The following is a 21,466-nucleotide window of genomic DNA, read 5'->3' as shown; positions in this document are numbered from 1 at the left end:
ATATTTCTGAGAAAAAGACACTGTGATGTCAGGGTATAAACCGCATAAAGTATAGATTTTAATTTAAATTGTGTATATGCTGCCTTTTATCCTTTCAGGCTTCAGAGTAGTTTGCCTTTCATTTTGTGCCAGTTTTGTTACAAAGAAAGAAGTAATAGTCAAGGTTAACAAGTTTAGCGACAAATGTTAACAGGTTCAGGAAATAATATGGTCCACTTCTCTGAGAATGTACCACTTCAGAATGCCAATGGCAAATCATATGACTAAATACCTCCCAATTGGAAGCTAAGACATCTGTGAAAAAAGCTCTAACCAAATTGTTATCACAAAGTTAAAGCTCTCCATTGTTGTTGTTCTAGTTGTATGCTTTCAAATTGTTTTCTACAACAGGGTTTTCTGGGGCTGAGAGCGTGTAACTCACCCAAGATCACCCAGTGGGTTCCTATGGCCAAGCAGGGAATCTAACCCTGATCTCTGTATTTGTAGTCTAGTGCTCAAACCACTACACCACACTGGCTCTCAGTGCATTTCATACAACAATATTTTCTAGCTAAGATTCATTCCTAGCTAGAATGTCACAAAACATTCATTCTTTCACTTGTATTCTGAAGTAATACAATTCTTGGGAAAACAGTTACAATTCAGTTTGGTTTACTAGAAACACATTTTTCAGTAAGCTCAGTTGAATGCCAGTTTGACAGCATTCATTTCCTCTGAATTAACCTGCTTCCTTCATTGTCTTTTCCAACTAGGCAGTCTGCCACAAGTTGCCTGGCCCAAGACACCTGAAGCAGAAGAAAAGATGGCAGCCACCCCTTTTCACAAAACAAAAGCCAACTAGACTGGCACTGAATCTTAATCCAGCACTTGCAATAGAACACCTTTAATGGCTTTGAAGCTTTGAAGCAACGAGGCACAAATAAATGCTCACTTGCAATTAGTCCTCTTTTCTAATAATGGTGATTTAATTACATATGTATCTAAGGAAGTAGACTTTAGTCTACAAAAGCTCATGCTGTCAACTTCTTTCTTACAATTAGTCTCAAAGGTGCTACGAGATCGCTCTACATTTCTGATTCTTCAGACTAACACAGCTATATCTTTGAATTAATTATATTATGTTACAGGGGTGGTGTAACAATGGATAACTTTGTTTCTTTTGTGGTGTATCTGTACAATTATTTACTTTGACCTAATTTTATAATTATGTTTGAGTGGCTTCGCTAAATGGTGGAAGAGGAATATTTCATGGTTTAGTACTCACTTGTGCTGTGCCATGTCCGGAGATAATGATAAAAGGAGTGTTTTGTACCACATTGCTGTCTTGGAGAACCCAGCTAGGATTTTTAAAGGAAACCAAAGTAACAATTTAGGTTACTTTGAGGACATGGGGAAGTAAAGAATTGCTTTTTACAAATAACTATAATAGCAACAATCTTGTTTGGGGAGTCTCACAACTATGAGAGTAACTGATGTTCCAAGCTATAGCAGGAATGCAGTTAAGCTACTTAAGTGAGGACATGGTAGGCCAAGTGGCAAGCACAGATCTGTTCTCCAACACCCCACTGCCTCATCCCACATCTAGCATTGGCTATCTGAAGTAGTTATTTCAGAATGTCTAATAGTAGGGCCAGTTCTGCTCTGCAAGAACAATAAACAGACCAGCCAGAGAAAAATGATAAATGAAAAGCAGGGTTTCACAGCTCACTTGAATGCATATATGAGGACGTAGTTCAACATTATTGTTGTTATTCCATGCCTTCAAGTCACCTTTGATTTATGGTAACCGTATAATAGGGGTTTTGTGGCAAGATTTAACAGAAGAAATTTGCCACTGTCTTCGTTTGAGACCAAAGTCACCCATTGGGTTATCATGGTTGAGCACTGATTCAAGACCTTAATCCTAGACTCCTAGTCCAACACTCAAACCACTTTGCCATTCTGACTCTAGCTGGGCAAGCTAGCTCAATTTAGTTTATATTAATGTTTGGAAATATGCAATGCTCTATGGGAAAAAAGGGGGGATCATAAAAGCTTGGATGATAAGCTGCATTGCGCCTATGGAGTTTTGGAGTACTATTCTCTACAGTCCATTGCCAGGCAGTGTTGCTTTCCAGTGTGGACAGAAGGAAAGGAGAAGAGCACATATCAGTACACAAAAAGGACTACGTGCTGCGGAAAGACCTGTGAGGGATGGTGAGTAGAAGTGGAAATGAAGATCCTTATAAGTTTGGAAACAGAAGTAACTCTGGGAGCATTGCCATATAAACTGACACTCAGTAGGGAAAGACCTGGACAGGGAAGCTCAAATGCGGCACACAGAACTAGTGGTTACTACCCTATAGCAGTGTAAATGCTGAGATTCGCTAGGGTTAGGAGCCTTCAGCATGTGTCTCCAAATCTTGGTTATACAGAGATATGTCCTTGTACTAGGTAAATGTAAATGTTTACATTTGTCACTTTCTGGGTCCAGCTTTGATTATGGCCTGGTCAGTATTGATCAAACCTCTGTCCCTGTTGTTTTCTGTGGGGAACTCTCTACATGGGCAGTGCACAAAAGACAGCATAGGCACAGCAAGTCATAGTGATAACCTAGACCTACATTAATCGCTTGCTCAAGAAATTAGTACCACTCTTTGCAAGGCACCACATCCAATCTGATCTTGGAAGCTAAGCATGGACAGCTCTGGTTAGTATTTACATGGGAGACTGCCAATTAATAACAAGTGCTGTAGTCCATATTTCAGTGGAAGAAATGGCAGCACCACTTCTGAGAATTCCTTGCCTAAGAAAACTCTATGAAATGAGGCAACTTGAAGGCACATACACAATCTGGGGGTGAAGAATTTCAGTCTTTTGTGTTAAAGGAAAAACTTATTTTTGGAGTTTGTATTTTCTGTAGGATTTCTACAAGATAATAAAAGCAAGTCCAAAACTAAATGTGATGGGACTTTTAATTTGTGAATGTCATTCAGGGACATTTTGCTAATACTCATCACAGTAAAGTCTTAGCTGATTTTGTGCAGGATAGTTTTTCACTCTGCTGAATAACTTTTGTGATTTAGATTACCACTGGGCAAAATATAGCTGTGTGTATAGGCAAATATATATACAAATAGATCTGTTTTTTAAAATAGATCAGGGAGTAAACAATGTCTCACCAAAAAAAAAAAAAACCTGAAGAGAATACATCACAAACTAAAATTTAAATGGTGTGGCCAAAATAGGTTAGAAAGCCCTACGAAATATTTCAAAGATCTGTTAGAAAATCATTAATGGGTCTTACAAAGGAAAAGACTGGACAAGATTACTTTTTAAAAAATATGTACAATTGGGGAAAAGCAGTTATCCTTTAGGTGCATATCTCCCCTAGCATTTATCTAGGTCTTTTCTAAGACCTGAGCTGGAAAAAAATGCTGACAAAACACTGACACACTTTATTCGTTTTACAAATCAAGGTTATAAAAGTACTATCTCTAGAGAACTGTGCATCATTTAACATTCACAAACCATATTTTATTTCTTTCCCAGGTAACACTGTGAGGTTTGCTATTATTATTCCCATTTTTCAGACTGGAAACCAAGGCTGAGAAATAATGACTTGTCCAAGGCCACCCATTGCGTTTCTGTCTTTAGTGATATTTGATCCTAGGTTAAAGTCCACCATGTGAAGCAGTGAGCCACACCAGTTGTCACTGCCTCCTTCTCACACTCACTCTCTTTTAAACAGGCAGGCATTATTCAGCATGCTTAACATACATCCCGTGTACTTTGCTATGATTGATGCTGCAGAAATGCATAATTAAAAATGAAGGGGAAGGGGGAAAAAGACTTTTAAATCCTGTTTACTTCAGTGACTCCTGTGAAACAAATGTTTCTTTCTCCTGGTGTCGCCCACCCACAGCAAAGGAACAGAACAAAGATGGCTCTGTTAGCCCTCTCACCACTAGAGAATGCTTTGAGAGGCCACACTGCGTTAGAGTCCTGCCGAGTCCCATTCAGCTTCACACAACACTCATGCACCCTGTACAACTAATTACATGTCAGATTAGTGATTTCATTATTACCCCACTACCACTAATTAAAATGGCATTGATATTTCTCAAGTACTGTTATATGTTTACGTAGTTAGGGGAACACTTTTTTCTCTCTCTTTCCAAAAGTTTTTTTAAAAAAGAAAATAAAAGCAAGGAAAGAAGGAATATTTCCCTAATATTGAAGGAGATATGCTAATGGAGGAAAATTGACTTGCCACACACTAATCTGTATTCATGGTGACTCTTTGGGACATTCTCTCCCCCCCTCCCCCCCCAGCAAGTAACTTTATTCTTCCCAAAATCATCTCCGTGAACAGTCATGACAGCCCCTGACTCTGCAGACTGGCAGATGCATGTCAGCTTTCCAGGCTGAGTTTTGTCGCTAACTTTGCTTGCGCTACCAAATAACGGACAAACGTTACATCACACTAATTTACATTCATTGTTTTAATTGTCTGAATCTCCACCAGAACAAAGTAACGCTATAGTTTTAGGGTATTTGATTAATGAGGGCAGGAAAATTGAAGTTTTTGCAATAAAAACGGGATGGGGGGAAGAAATCAACAGACTTTTATATTTTTTTCCCTTATGATTTTAATTTAATGGCTCATGTTTTCATTACTGCAGAGGCTGTACACTTTAGCTTGCAATTATGTCCCATCTGTGAAGCACTGTGTTATTACAGTTTATTCTAGTAGCTTTTCAATCACTTTTGAGTTGTGCTTTACAAGTATTCTTGCAGCAGGTGGGCTTACTGGCATGGGACCAGAAATACACAAAGCGCAAAGCTGGAGTTTAATGGCAGCCATATGCATGTGGCACAGAGCGCCAGCCTTCCCCCATATGCTGCTAAGCAGCCCCTTCAGCCTGCCAGTCGCTCTTCTTACTGACTACCGTCTCTAAGTAGTTTTCCGTCAGGGAAAAATATACCAAGGCAGCAAATTTCTCCAGTGCACCATCCTTATTACTGAGACAACCCTGTCATTAGCAAAAGCACAATGAACCTGATCTGGAGATGCATACCAATTAGGTTGCATGGAGCACTTTTTCCTTCTTATCTCTATGGAAACTCAGCCTCCCTGGCTGCAGTGGACAGTCAGTAATGTTTCATCCACCCATATGTCACCTAGTTAACACTGTACACTTGCATGCAAACCAAACCCAACCAAGAAAAAAAAAAGCCCAGCTAAACTGCAAAGCATCTCCCCAAGAACTACCCCACTCTTCCACAAAGGAAAAAGTAGAGAAATTAAAGGAAAGAAATGGGCAAAGTCCCAGTTTGTTTCAGAAAGCAGCTTTCAAATGTTGGCTCTCACAGTCCTATCACCTAATCATAGTTAAAATGTGAGGAATCCAAAAAATAATAACTATGATGAACAAAACCAAGAGAGGGGAACACGACTGGAATTCATATCAAGCATATTCCTGCTGTTAAAAATTATTTATTGGAAACATAATGCAACGCATTGTGCAATGTAGTACTTATGCAAGAACAACAGGCAGTGAAACTGTGTGGTTTTTTTAAAACTTAATACACACTCTAGGAAAATATCACTGACAGTTATTATCTCTTCCACATACCACACTTTAAAATGAGACAATAATAAGATTCATATCCTGAAACTGTAGCTTGGAGAAAGATAGTAAGATTTGCCTCTTCTATTTTTAATATTTAGGTCTTTGACTTTATCTGCCTCTCCTTCCATTTATAAGCATTTATTGTAAGATGATGGTGGTGGTGGTGGTGGTGGTGGTGGTGGTGGTAGTAGTGATGATGATGATGATGATGATGATGATAAGGGTTTAGAGCGTATTTGTAGCAATGTTAATTTTTTTATCCTTGTATATTTTGACAGCTCTTTAATATAGGACTATGATTAGTCCACATGCCACAATGATCTTATAAGCCATGAGAAAACTTTTATGCCACTCAAAAACAGTTTTTAAACTTATTTTTAAATCACCGTTATATTCTATCTAAGCCCTTTTCTTGCAGTGTGTACTGTCTTTTGGTACTGTTTTTTTCACAAGGTACTAAATATTTTTTAATTTTTTTAAAAAAACTGATACTAAATATTTTTAAATGTTAGACTCTGCTTTCCACACGATTTGCCTCATATCTGAGGATACCCCAGTAATCTTTCATTGAACAATCTGTTCAATGTTTTGAATTGGTAAAGGTGCATTTAATTACTATAGGTAAAAAAATACAGATAAATGAGATAAACAGTGAGGTTAAAAGTATATTTTTACACATTTCTAGTCAAACTTTCACTGACGTCAGTGGAACTTACCAGTGGCTCAAAGGTGGGGTACAAATTCTATAGATAGAGGATAGAAAGAGAGAGAGGGAGAGGGAGGGAGGGAGGGAGGGAGGGAGGGAGGGAAGGAGAAGTGTGTGTGTGTGTGTGTGTGTGTGTGTGTGTGTGTGTGTGTGTGAGATAGATGGAGAGATAACCTGAAAAGTGTTTATAGGAATACAGCCTAACAGTGCAATCCTATGTACACTTCCTCAGAAGTCCAGTTTCTGTGGGACACAGAGTATATCCAGACTGATTTAAAAAACCAGAAAGTCCCAGATTTTGTTCTTGATCTTTTTGATTTTATTATTGAGATTCATGCCTATTTTTTTTTTTTTAATTCCGGAATATTTTCTTTCAGCTCGTGGTACAATCAGAGACTTAATAGCAACTCCCCATGTCGGTTTACTTTAATTCAGTATAAAATTGGAAAGTACAGGAACAAAATTTGGGACATTTCAATCAGTCTGGATGTACCTTCACTCACAATGTGACATACTCTAAGTATTCTATAGGATTGTATTCTAAGTAGAAAAATGAGTTGCCCCATATTAATACATTAAAATAACATGGCTAGCCCCCACCTCCGTTCTTGCATAGTTGAAAGCTCTTGTCATTTCCAAATGAACATAAGGAAATCAATGTTCTATCAGATTGCACAAAACTACAAGATGCCAACATCACTATGCTAGATCTTAAAAAAAAAAACAGCCACCACCAAACTCCAAATCTAATTAGTATAATGGTATTAAAATATGAAATTGTTGAGCATTTACACAACTAGCTAAATGGCAACACTTTGCAGTGGGAGGGATTAAGATCTGGCACATGGACGTCTGGCGCGCGCACACACACACACACACACACACAGATTACTTCTGTGCGGATGCTGATGATATTCCCCAGGCACCATCACTTACCGAAAATTTTTATTACTGTTATTATAAAAGCCAATCTGAATACGTGAAAAACTGCAATAGCATTTGAAAATTGAATAAAGTTGTCTTGTGGGAACTGCACCATTTGGTGTGCTTCCCTCCCCTTCTACCACACACACACACACACACACACACACACACACACACACGCAGAGACGCTACTCTTTCCCAAGGTTGAACTCATCAAAAGAGAAAAACCTTCTTCTGAAAAAAAAAATAATTACCAATAGCCTTTCAGAAGAATGGCAGAATAGTGGGAAGAGGGATGTGATAGACCTGTCTTCTCAGATCATATAGCCCTTTCACAAAGTTTGAAGGCAGAGGAATCAGTTGCAGTGCTTATGCTCTGCGGTCACATCAGCCATTCTTAATATAGTTTACCAAAATGCAGATTCACAGCGAGAAGAAATGTGGATAATTATGCAGGACAAAATCCGAACTCTGCTGAAGCCACTGCAGAGTTTCCCAAGGCTATTCAATGTGGTCAGGACTACAGTGGAGGAATCTGCACTTGTTACTAACAATAAATTTCGTTTTTCAATTAAGCAGTGCCAAATGGCTTTCCTTACTAGCTGCAAATGGAATGTACAAAAAGAGAGTGAGAGAAAGAACCAAGCAAGCTGTCCAGCTGGAAGAAATAGATGGTCTCTCAGACACACGTGCATGCAGACACAGGCACATCACACACACACACACACACACACACACACACACACACACACACAGAGAGAGAGAGAGAGAGAGAGAGAGAGAAAGCCTTCACTTAGGCAAACCGTTTTAAATATATTGTCAATTTGACTTTCATCATATTTAACCAATCTGCTTTAAAATGTAACTATCTTAAGTGCTGTAATGAATGTGATATTTAAATCTTATTTTGTTTTTAAAGGAACTAAAATATGCCCTCTGTGGCAAAACTGATTAATACAATATACTAAGTCTGCCATTCTGAACTGCTTATATGAAAGGAAGCCCTATTACTTTGGAGTAAACACATATACGGTTAAGATTACACTGTTAGAATAGGGCCCAAGAATGCACTTGGGATAATGAGTCTGGTTTCTTTTTGCCCCCCCCCCCAGAAGAGTCTCTTGCTGAAGATCCCTGAAAAGAGCCTCCAAACCAAACTTTTTCTGGAAGCTCCAGTCTGAATGCTAGGACTTGGGTCAGGTAGGTAGCTGAGTGAGCATGTGGGTGAGTGGTTAGACAGGCTGGATAAAGGCAGAAAAAGATAAATTGGTGGTTCTTCCTGCAGGGATGCACAGAACAGGGAAAGGCAACAAGACTGTTGTTGGTTGGTTTGTTAGATGTATGGCCCACCTTTCTCCAAGGACAGGGGCACAAGGCAACTTGCAACACATTGAAACAGATAAAGATCTCATCACCTAAGGTGGCTGGCATGACGGCATAACCTTGAGACAGCCTTGATCTGAGCCATAGAGAGCTGTATAGGTCATAAACGGCACTTTGAATTTTGCCTGTAAACAAACAGTGAAGCTGTTACACAAGGGAGTTGTATGCTCCTTGTATTCTGTAGCAAAAAGAATAGGAACGGCTTTGCTAAGAGCTCCCGAATTTATAGATCAGCAGGACGCTTAGCTGTGGTGCTGCTGTGCCTCTTTCAACCACCTGTCAATTGTGCATAACCCATTCAGTTGCCTGTACAAGTGATTCCTGCTGGTCCAAATCCTGATATCCGACATTTTAAAACTCTCCTCAGTTAAGCAAAGTTATTTGGAAAATTGGAGTGCAAGCCTTTTCCTGGGCAAAAGGAAATAAATTACATATGCAGCCTTGCCCATGGCATGCACTCACCCTGATAACCTGCGTTTAATATTTTTAAATTCAATCAGTCCAATAGCTAATTCCCAAATAGCTAATGAGGAATTAAGGAACCGTTTGGAGGTTTTTAGAGGTGCATTTTCAAAGACAACCAATCTCTCTGGACCAACCTTGTATCTTTAGATTCCCCCCACCTCATGATAAATCTGAAATTTATTCTATTACTATACCTACTTCTTGTATTTTTAATGCCCTACATTTGACACTGTCTAAGCAGAGCACAAAATAATGGACAAAATGTTAAAATGTGTAAGAATTATAAAACAATCTAAAACTCATTAAAGGTGCAAGAGGATGAAACCAAACAGAAGTGACAATAGTAGTGCATGGATCTAAAAAGCACCAGAAGAATTTTAAAACTGAAAGATTAAAATGCCCAGAAAAACATAAAGATTTTCACCTGTCATAAAGGTTAAAATTTACATTAGCAGCCAGGTGAGCCTCTCTGGGGAAGATGTTCCACAACTGAGGGATTGCCACAAAAAGCCTTTTTCATAGTAGCCAACTGTCTTGCTTCATTCAAATCTTTTAGATGTTCTGGATTTCAGATATTAGTCCATAGAAATACATGCATTTTGTTATTTCCTATTCAACCCATAGCGCTGGAATTGTGGCTCTTGGTATCCACTGGGGTTGGGTTGCAGTCCCCCCCCCCCCCACACACACACACACATTGGATACCAAAATCTGTGGATGGTTCCATTAAATAAAGTTCCATTAAATTTCCATTAAATAAATTTCCTCCTATGTAAAATGACAAAACCAAGGTTTGCTTTTGGGATTTTATATTTTAAAAATATTTTCAAGCTGTGGATGGTTGAACCCATGGATAAAGAATCTGTGGATACAGAGAGCCAAAGGTAAACACATTTGTTTGTTTGTTTGTTTGTTTATTTAACAATATGTTCACACTTCTTTCCATTTTTGTTTTGAAAATCCCTGAAGTGCTTTATAACAGTAAAAACAGGCAAAAGACAATGAATCTGACTAACAAAATAATGACAGAACAATCTAATATTTCATTCAAATTGTGAGGTATGACTGGCAATTTTGGCAACCAGCAAAAAGCCTGCACAAAAGAAAGAGACTTCCATTGATGGCAAAAACAGTGGGGGGCTTGTCTGATTTCAGTGGAAAGACTGTTCCAGATGGTGGGTGCCACAGTGGAAAAGGCCTTTATTTGGACCACAAACAAATTTCAGTAGTCAGCAGTACAATAACTGGAGGAACCTGCCTTTGAATATCAGGAGTGGGGCAATCCATATAGAAAAGTAAAAAAAGTAATTAAAAGAAATGCACCAGTCACCTAGTAAAAAGATAAAAGACCCCTTCTGCAGGCAGTGTATTGCCCAATGTTCCACTTGAATAAAATTGCCTTTGCCTTCCATCAGAAAGACCAAGCCTCCCCCAGTAGCAACCACTGAGAAACCTAGGAATAATTTCCTTCTGTATACCTATATACAACTCTGATAAATCTTGCACTACCACCTCCCTCTCTGTAAATCAAATGAACAATTGTAACTGTTGTCAACATTTGCTCTCATGAAGTCATCTTCTACTAAGAACAGAACTTTTTTCAGTGAAGGCGCTGTATTGTGTTTAAGTACCTCTCATGAGATGTTCTCTATTCCACTGGTAGTGCAAAGTAGAATCATAGAGTTGGAAGAGACCACAAGGGCCATCCAGTCCAACCCCCTGTCATGCAGGAAATCCAAATCAAAGCATCCCCAACAGATGGCCATCCAGCCTCTGTTTAAAGACGTCTAAAGAAAGAGACTCCACCATACTCCAAGGGAGTGTGTTCCACTGTCAAACAGCTCTCACTGTCAGGACGTTCCTCCTAATGTTTAGATGGAATCTCTTTTCTTGTACCTTGCATCCATTGTTCCAGGTCCTATTCTCTGCACCAGCAGAAAACAAGTTTGCTCCATCCTCAATGTGACAACCCTTCAAATACTTAAACAGAGCTATCATATCACCTCTGAACCATCTCTTCTCCAGGCTAAACCTACCCAGCTCCCTAAGTCTTTCCTCATAAGGCATGGTTTCCAAACCCTTTACCATTTTGGCTACCCTCTTCTGGACATACTCCAATTTGTCAACATCCTTTTTGAATTGTGATGCCCAAACCTGGACACAATATTCCAGGTGAGGCCTGTCCAAGGCAGAATAGAGTGACACTATTCACTATACTTCTATTGATGCAGCCTAAAAATTGTTGCTTACTTGTAGTCTTTAGTTTATTTTTAATATGAGGTGCATCTACAGTGTAGAAGTAAGGCAGTGTGCCATCATTTAAGTGCTCCAACTCCAGCCTATGTAACCCTGGGACAATGCCTTCTCTGCTGATACGTCTTGGTGCCTCACAGAACTACACATCTCAGGATTCTGTAGTCTGGAGCCATGGCAGTAAAAGTGGAGTCAAACTGCCTTATTTCTACAGTGTAATGCAGCCATGGCCAGCTGTTGTTGTTTTTGTGTGCCTTGAAGTCACTTCTGACCTATGGCAACCCTATGGCAAACCTATCACAGGATTTTCTTGGCAAGATAGTGTTTGCTTTTGTCTTCCTCTGAGGATGACAGAGGATAACTTGCCCAAGGTCTTCCAGTGGGTTTCCATAGCCAAGCACAGATTCAAACTCTGGTCTCCTGAGTCATACTCAAACATTTAGACCACTATGCAACACTGACTCTCATGTGTACAGTTGGGATATTAAAAAAAAATTACAAATTTCCCAGTTCTCAACAAGAAATGCAAGCAATCACTGCAAGATTTTTTATTCTTTGGTGGGTTTGTGCAGGGGAAACAGCCTTCGTATTTTATGCCAGAAATGGTCTTTACACAAAAGCCAATGTTTTCTGCACAAATAAAACTTTGCCATAAAAGCCACAAAATGTGAAAAATATTTTAGTCATCTATTTAAATGAATTAATTTATTTAAAATTATTTAAAATTTATTTAAAATTATTCAATATTCTCATAATATTACCCAGTGAGATTTTTTTATCATTCTCATACCCAAGAATAAAATAAGCAAAGATGCATTCATGCAATGTATAGTTATTAATTAATCTTTTTTAAAATAAATTTATTAATCTTGACATGATTTTATCATTATGCTATTTAAGTTCATGTAAAAATAGTATAAAACATCAAATAGAAATAAATATTTCATTATAAAAACACTAGGGATGGAATAAATAGGGCTTATACAGATTGGGAGAAAGGGGCAGACAGAGGCCACTCCTTTCTCCCCAGATCGTGGTTGAGCCAACCAAATGGGGCAGCAACGATGGCTGGGAAAAAGGAGCCACAAAATGTGGCTCCTTTCTCTGCCGCTGTTGAGGCACTATAAGTTCCCTGGAATGGCACTGCACCATTTGGATGCGGTGCACGAGCCATTTCATCGCTGCACGCACCATGTAAACAGCAGTGCACCAAGATGGCCCCTGGAGCACGCACTAGGGCTTGAGAAAGTGGGAAAGCTCCGCTCTGTCGAGCCCTACTTTCAGCCCCAGGCCGGCACAGAGGGCCATAATTATTTTTCCCAGGTTGAAAAACAGGTTTCGTGATCATGGTGTCTCCCTTGCCAGGTAAGTAACAGACTTTGGAGAGCCCTTGCAAACCATTGTTTAAATGACCCACTAAAAATTAACTATAATAAAACTAAAGTTGTGGTCTTTTCTAAAATACATGCTCACTATAAATGGTCAATAGATAACAACCATATTGAGCAGGTATCATCTTACAAATATCTGGGTATAGTTTTTCATGAAAAGGGCTCTGCTAATCCCCACCAAAAGAATATGATAATGAATGTTCAAAGGAGTATAAAGGCTCTCTGTTCTTTCTTTTATAATAAGAGCAGTCATTATATTCCTTCAGCCCTACAAGTTTTTGTCAAGGTTCTAGCACAACTCTTGTACGGCTCAGAGGTTTTATTTTAGTAATATTGGCCCGTTACAGACGGGCAAAAAGTATGTCCCTTCCAGACGCCCTAACCCTAGTATGTGCCGAGCACGTACAAAATGGCAGTGCCCTATACACATGGGCGCTGCCATTTTGACGTCGCAGACGCTTAGTATCCGCATGTCGCGCAGCAGGAAATGACGCCACGAGTGCACCATTGGTGACTTGTGGCGCCATTTCCACGCCGCAAAAAGAACCGGCTTTTTGCGGGTTCTTTTTGCTGAGTCTGGGAATCACGCGGTTTGTCCGCTGCAGTTCCCAGATGCAGCAACCAGCAGTGCCGGCAGAGCGCCCTTTTTGGGTGCTCTGTAAAGCGCCTCTGCTTCATTTGAGATTGTTCAAACCAAATACCTAAGAATGATCCTCGGTGTCTCAAATTGTGTGCCAAATGCTACCCTTCGTTTAGAAGTTGGTTTATTATCAATTGAGGCACACATTTGGATTCCTAAATTTAACCTTTGGTAAAAATGTTTTTTGCTCCGGTTGGTCTGGCCCCGTTAATTTCAACATATTCCTTTATTTCTACTTCGAAAAACAGGTTTCTTCATAGTTGGAAAACTTTATCAGGATTCAGAACAGATTAAAATGGAAAACATTACACAGTGTATAATTAATCAATGGAACTCACAGCGACAAGATATGGTAATAGTCACTAGTTTAGATTGCTTTAAAAGGAGATTAGATCAATCCATGAACAATATCTTTCAATGGCTTCTAGGCATAGTAGGTTATTTTTTTAACTCCAGCAACTGATACAGAATTCCTTTGTGTACTAATTGCTGGGGAACACTATTTAGGTCCCATGTCCTGTTTCTGGGCCTTCCAAAAGTATCTGGTTGGCTACCATGTGAAACAAGAGGCTAGTCTAGCTAGATTTTTGGCCTGACCCAGAAGGGCAACCCTTATATTCTTAATGATCAGAATATGAGAAAACCAGAGCAGAACATGAGAATCAGTCCATAGGAGGATTAGAGAACTAATACTAATTTTAATCCCATTCATCCTATGATTCAGTGTACTGTGAATGTTTTCTTTGTTCTTCAGATAAACTCTCTGTTATTGCAGTCTATTTATCAGGTACCCACAGGCACATTATGGCAGTATTTACAGTTGCAACACATTTTTGGCATCCATACAGGGACTAACAGCCTTGAGTGCCTGAGCAACCCTGCTGTGTGGGAAGCATTAATTATATCTTCAGAAGTAACTATATAAATAAGTAAAATTGAAAGAAAGGAAGAGTGATGTTGTCCCAATGGAAAACTGCCTTAGCTTCAGTATATAAAACCTCTTTAAACCTTGGTCCAGAAAAAAGAAGAAGATATTTGGATTATAACGGATGCCATTGTGTCTTTTTAGAAATCATCTCCTCCAACTAAATGTGAGTGATGTAATACATAGTGGTTCCTTGTGGAATTTGACATGGGCCATATGAACCACATGATTACCTCTTTAGCTTAACTTTGTATTAGAATTTTTATATTGTTGTTGTCGTTGCTGCTTCCAGATGCACATATTCTTTTAAGTTATATCTCTGTGACCGATAATCTAACTGAGGATCCACATGGTTGGATCTTGGGTGCTTTTACTGTTGCTAAAATATGTATGCTCCAAGATCTGGAACATAAACATTCACTATCTGTGGTCAGAAGTTCTTACTGCTTTAGTGATGCATGAACATGTCTTTTATAGATGTCAGCTTCAGGAACATGTATTTTTGAAACATGTTCAGTTTAAATAAACGTACATGATATGCCTAGCCCATATTCATAAATTACATACTGTCCTCTCTTTTGACCTTGTTTTCTTGTTTCCCTCTTTTTATTTCTTGTAATTATACTTTTTTGTTTACTGATGTCAAGTTGAGTTCGACTTATGGCAGCCCCATGAATAAGAGACCTCTAAGTCACCGTATCATCAATAGTTCTGCTCAGATCTTGCAGACCCAGGGCTGTGGCTTCATTGACTGAGTCTATTCAGCTGTAATGCAGTCTGCCTCTTTTCCTTCTGCTTTCTACCTTACCAAGCATTATTGTCTTTTTTTTAGAGAGTCATGTCTTCTCATGATATGTCCAAAGTATGACAGGTGCAATTTAATCATCTTGGCTTCTAGGGGGAGCTCAGGATTTGTCTTTTTAGCAATCTATTGTATCCATATAACTGTTCTCCAACACCACATTTCAAATGATTCTCTTCCTGTTTGCTTTCTTCATTGTTCAGGTTTCACAACAATACATAGAAATGGGAATACAATGGCATGGGCAATCCTAATTTTAGTATCCAATGATATATCTTTACACCTGAGGATCTTTTCTAGTTCTTTCATTGCTGCCCTTCCAAGTCCTAGTCGTCTGATTTCTTGACTGCAATTTCCATTCGAATTAATACCTGAGGCAAGATATGGGAGATCTTTCACTATTTTAACATCTTCATTGTCTATTAAAGTTCTATAAATTATCTGTGGTCATTCTTTTTGTTTTCTTAATGTTCAGCGTTGCACTTTCTTCAACTTTCTTCAGTAATCATTTCAAGTCTTTCCTATTTTTTAGCAATAGCAATAGCAGCTTCTTTTATATACCCCTTCATACCACACTAAGCAGTCTCTAAGCAGTTTACAACTGTAAACTAATTGCCCCTCAAAAGCTAGGTACTCATTTTAGCAACCTTGGAAGGATGCAAGCCTGAGTCAAGCCTGAGCCCCTGGCTGGGACTGAACTCACAACCCAAACATCAAAGTTAAACCGATAGGGTGGTAAAATACATTCTTACCACCACCACCCCAAAAAGCAACGGCTGAGGCTCCACTTAGGAATAATGACACAAATGACATATGTTGGGATAGAAGGGGCCACACCTTTTTATTGATTACAGCTATAGAGACTTGGCTTCAACATGATCCAAAGCAAGACACTGGTCAACCCAACTAATGGGAACCAATCACCCAGCCCACCTGCTCAGTATACCTTTGGAATGACAGACTTTGGAATCCACATGGAGAAAGGTTCCATGTGGTTCCCCTGCCTCCTGGGTAAGTGACAGATCAACTGCCCCTGAGCTGGGCATGACATTGGTAGCCCACACCACCAATGTTCCATTATGGACCTCACAACTGGATACGGACACATACCCAAGCCTTGTCTACCCCCAACTGGAAATTCTCATTAAAAAACAACAACCCTGCCCATTAACTCTTGGTACATTATTAACCCTGTCCATTAATAACTCCATGAAATCCATGCTTACAGGGTCTGAACAACCCAAATTAGAAGCACTTTGATGAATTTGTAAAAATAACTATGCCACACCATTGGCGTTCCTTTTCCTACAACCTTGAAATTTTCTTTTAGTCCCCATGCTTCCAGGATGCTATAACTTTAAACTTCAGGGAAGCATTTAGAAACATAGCTGAAGCATCCAAAGAGAAGAGACAGACAAAATGACCATGAGTGCACAGCAAATATAAAAGCTGAAATTGGCAATGCTAGAAATTTGGAGGTTGAAGGAAATTTTCATTTGGTAAATGAAAATTCTTACTGGGTAGAATACATACTTTTAGCCCCAAAATTATTTGTTACTATTTTTCCAAAGATACTTGTCACAGTTTAGATCTAGGTGTTGGGTGGGGGCCATGTTCAGATCCAGCTCTTCCATCTGCTAAGGCATTTCTGAGTAACTAGAGCAAAACATCCCCAGGGAATCGAAATACAAACCACTTGTATGCTGGAGATATACTGATTATATCTTCACAATACAGGCTAGCAGCAGAAAGAGCTTGGAATATTTTGTAAAATACAGCAACCTTTTTCATGCTGCTATTAAATTCTCCTACAAAGTATCTTTGAAGATCCACAGATGCCTTACCTGGTTGTTCCCCTAATAATCAGGCATAACAAGATTGTTACAAATCTGTTTCGGAGCCGACTGATGCTGACACATAGTTGATCTGGAATTTCTGCCATTCCATACATATAAAATAACAATACATATTGTTTGACCCTAAGTAGTAAACTTATATGCAACAATGATACTATCTACCGACAAAGAACCCTGGAACTAAAACACTATCTGCTTTGGAGAGGATAGATGTCTCTTATCATTGAATACTACATCCATCAGCCAGTTACATTTACTAGAGAAAATATGATTATTATTTTTAAATGAGGCAGTAAAAATGGGGACAAGTTGTATGCCTTTTGTGGTTGATTTCCATGCATCATCTCCCAATTACCACTTGGCAATCAAAGAAACTAACCCTTGATAGCTAATTCTCCATGTCTTGCTGAAGCTATAAATAAGTTTCCTATCAATGCTTTCCTTCAACCATCTATTCTGCTGGTGAGAGCTGAAATAAAAAATAGCAACCAAAAATCCTGGATCACACCACTGTACATCCATGCATTTCATCACTTGTGCATAGCTGCTCAAAACAACAGCTTTTAAAAGTAGAAGCATTGGGAAAATGTGTCACATTAAATAAAACATAACTTGCAATCGGATCAGTGTCATATATGGTACTGAATGCCAGAACCTCAGATGCAACTTGTAATATGTTGAGGAAACACCACTGATCTTCACACTAGATTCAGGAACAGTATCCTGAATCAGAATCAGCAGTCACCACCAAAAAGTTGGAATAACCTATTGCAAAATATTTTAACTCCAGGGGACACAACCTTTTCAACAGAGGAACCCTATACTCTAACCGTACTTGAAAAGATAGAAATCATCTAGCTCTACAGACTGGACACCTTGAATCCATAGGGCCTTAATTTAAGGGACAATATCACTCTTACCTCGACTGCCATCCTGTGATTTCCATGTCAAGATCCTGGGAATACTATAAGTATTATTGAGGCTTTCCACTCCACCAAATGCATCTGAGGAGATAGGCTCAAGTCTACGAAACCTCATACTACCAACCTCTGTCTTCCAGTTAATCTCAAAGGTGTTGCAAGATCCCTTTGAATATAACTACCACTGATTTCCATCTCCTATTCTAATGGACATCATTGAAGAAGGCAAAAACCAAACAATTTGATATTTTTTTAAAAAATATCTGTTTTCAATCATTTTATACATTTTTTAATGTTTTGCCTTTCTCAACATAATGACCAAAACCACAGATTTATTAGAATAATTAAATCTAATAATCTATTCCAATTTTACAGTATCCCTCTGGAATCCAGGTTTTGCCTGGAAAGCCATCAGTTGCTTTTTTTCAACTAACAAATATAAGTGTATATGTGTGCGTGTGCTCCTGCATGCACATGTGTATATTATTATGTGTGTATATGTGTATATTATATGTGTATATGGCTTAGAAAGACTAATTACATATTTTGGAAAAATTGTAGCTGAATACTCTTAGGCTGCATCTGCACTGCAGAATGAATTCCATTGGATGACGCTTTAGCAACCATGGCTCAATGTTAGGGAATTTAGCCATTTATATTTTTGTGAGATATTTAGCCTTCTCTGTCAGAGAGCTCTGGTGCCACAACAAACAGTGGCCCGGTACAGACTGTTGGTGTGCGGTGGCTTGGGGCCAAAATTAGGGCTTGGGAGTGCGGAGTATTTGCACACTCCCGAGCCCTAGTGTGCAGCAGCTGCGCCATCATGGCAGCCTCCCATCCACACAGGAGATGCCATGATGATGCAAGCATGGCGCAGTGTCTGCACATTGCGGCGCTACGCTTGCATCATTGATGTGTGGCAGTGCGCCAATGGCACACTCATGGCAGTGGCTGCGTGTACCAAGAAGAAACTGCTTTTAGCAGGTTCTTTTCGGTGCAGAGGGAGCCTGTGTGGTTTGGTTGCTGCGGGCTCCCTCGGGAGCAAAAACGGACGGCTCCATCCTACCCTTTCAGGGTGGTCTGTCGAGCCCCAGTAAATCCTAAAATTTACAGCGTGGAGCCATGACAGTTAAAGCAGTGTCAAACAGCATTCATTTTGTAGTGTGGTAGCAGCCTTGGTAACTAGGTTTAGTTCAGGAAGGATGCAAATGATCAATTATAGATATGGCTCAAGTTCTAGAATCCAAAATATTGTGACTTAAGTGACATCAATGTTATCATGTAGTTATTCATTTTATATGTGATGTGATGTGATACTAACACATATAATTTATAAATATATACATACATATATGTGTGTATCACATACAACATGTTTAAAGTAGTATATAGTGCTGGGTTGGCAAACCCCTTGTATGTGTGCCTGCTCTGGCATGTGAAGCCATCTGAGTGGGTATGTGGCCACATGTGCACGGCCAGCCCAGCTCCTTGCCTCCCCCAAAGGCCCCACTCCTATTGCCCAGAAGCCCCACACTTTTGCATGGAACCCTGCCCCCTGGCCAAACAGCTTTCTGGCTCCCAGGATGGGAGCTTTCCTCAGATCTCAGCAGCAGGGCTTCTCCCGGCACCTCTCATGTGAGCGTTACCTTGAGGTTGTTGTGTGCCTTCAAGCCCTTTCTGACTTAGGGGGGCCCTATCATGGCGTTTCCTTAGCAAGAATTCTTCAGAGGAGCTTTTGCCATTACCTTTTCCCCTGAGGCTGAGAGAGTGTGATTTGCCCAATGTTCCTTGGTCGATTTCTGTGGCTTCATGGGGAATTGAACTCTGATCTCCCAGAGGACTAGTCCAACGGTCAAACCGCTACACCACACTGGTGTCCCAAACGCACCAGGCCTGTTACAGGATTTTCTTAACAAGATTTTTTTCAGTTGCCGTTCACATCCCCTGAGGCTGAGACAGTGTAACTTGCCTAAAGTCACCCAGTAGGCTTCTTGCCTGAGCAGGGAATTGAACCCTGGTCTTCTGAGTCATAGTCCAACATTCAAACTACTACACCACGCTGGCTCTTGTTGGCCATATAGCAAAGTACAGTAACATCAAAAATCCACAAAATAGTGATCTTCAGCCACTGGTGTTAGGGCTGCATCTGCACTGCACCGCTTTAACTGCCAGGGCTTAATGCTATGGGATCCTGGGATTTGTAGTTTGGTGAAATATTTAGCTAGTGAGCTCTGGTGCCACAATGAACTATAATTCCCAGGATTCCCTAGCACTGAGCCAGGGCAGTTAAAGCAGTCTCAGACTGGTAATTTAAAACGCAATATTTTTGATTCTAGAACTTTAGCCAAATCTGTACTTGATCATTTTCATGCTTCTTCAACTAAGGGCATCCTGCAACTTTCAAGATATTCTAAAACATACTGCTGATTTTTCAAAGCAATAATATTCCTTTATTTTATGGCATAGGTAAACATAAGAAAATGTTCATATTACATTTTTAAAACATAAGACTGTTCTCTATTTCCTGGTTGCAGAATCATTAGCACAGTAAGATACATGAGAACCAGTAAGCTAAAACAGCCAAATAAAATGAATTCAGATAGAAAAAGCTGTAATTCTTGAACAGTCTGTATTCTGAATGCCTAATGATCTGGATCAAATATTTTCACTACTGCCCCAAACGAAAGCTATTTTGTTCAATTGCTGGACTAAAATATTCCTGCTAGAGTATCTCTCTGTCTTTCATTAATGCTTCATTAATTATAAAGCTTACATTTATATTAATGAATCCACAACATGAAAAGGAAGCAAAAAGCTATACATCAAAATTAGAGAAGGAAGATGTTTCCCAAAGTCATTAATCATGTCATATTCTCAACTAATTTTATATAATTTATTTTTTATTTCCAGTCCAGTGTTAATCTAGAGCTTTTTTCAAAATATATACTTGCTGTATTAAGTGTTGCTAATACAGGTTTTTAAGTATTCTGCCTTAGAAATTCAGTAAATGACTTTATTCTAGGGCAACATATTATAAAGTTTTAAATTAAAGCTTTAAATATAAATTAGAAACATAGTAGTACTTCACATCAAGGCACATAGGTGAACCAGAAACTGTGGTCTCAGAAACAAAAATAACGTGGAAAAAATAAGGATAGGTTCCTACATCACAAAAAAGAACCACAGTTCAACAAGTTTTATTCAAACCTAACACCATGCACATGTGAAATAAAATAACTAGGTAAAGTGAACCTTGCATAAGTAATGAAAAACATTTTTAACCTCTGAGAGACTGCTTCAAGGCTTTTTCCAAAATACATCCAAGGATGCTTTTTTCTTTCTTTCACCAGCCTCCACTTTTCTTATGCTTTCCCATTTTTGTGACCAAATGTACAGATCTGTACTGTTTCATATGCTTGAGGTGAGGTGGGGGAAGGAGACTGGTGAATCAGGCTTATCTGTTTTGCTGTTTTTCTCTTTGCACATGATCAGTAAGGAATTCTGGGGACAGTTGCTCTTTACCTTGACCGTTGTGAGCAAATGCACATTGTTGCAGTAGGGTCAGCTAGAATATAATCCTGCTGTT

Source organism: Sceloporus occidentalis, unplaced genomic scaffold (genome assembly GCF_023333645.1).
Source record: "Sceloporus occidentalis isolate IW3139 unplaced genomic scaffold, rSceOcc1.0.p SCAF_2, whole genome shotgun sequence".
In the NCBI taxonomy this organism is placed as follows: domain Eukaryota; kingdom Metazoa; phylum Chordata; class Lepidosauria; order Squamata; family Phrynosomatidae; genus Sceloporus; species Sceloporus occidentalis.
Note: the sequence above shows the minus strand (reverse complement) of the source record.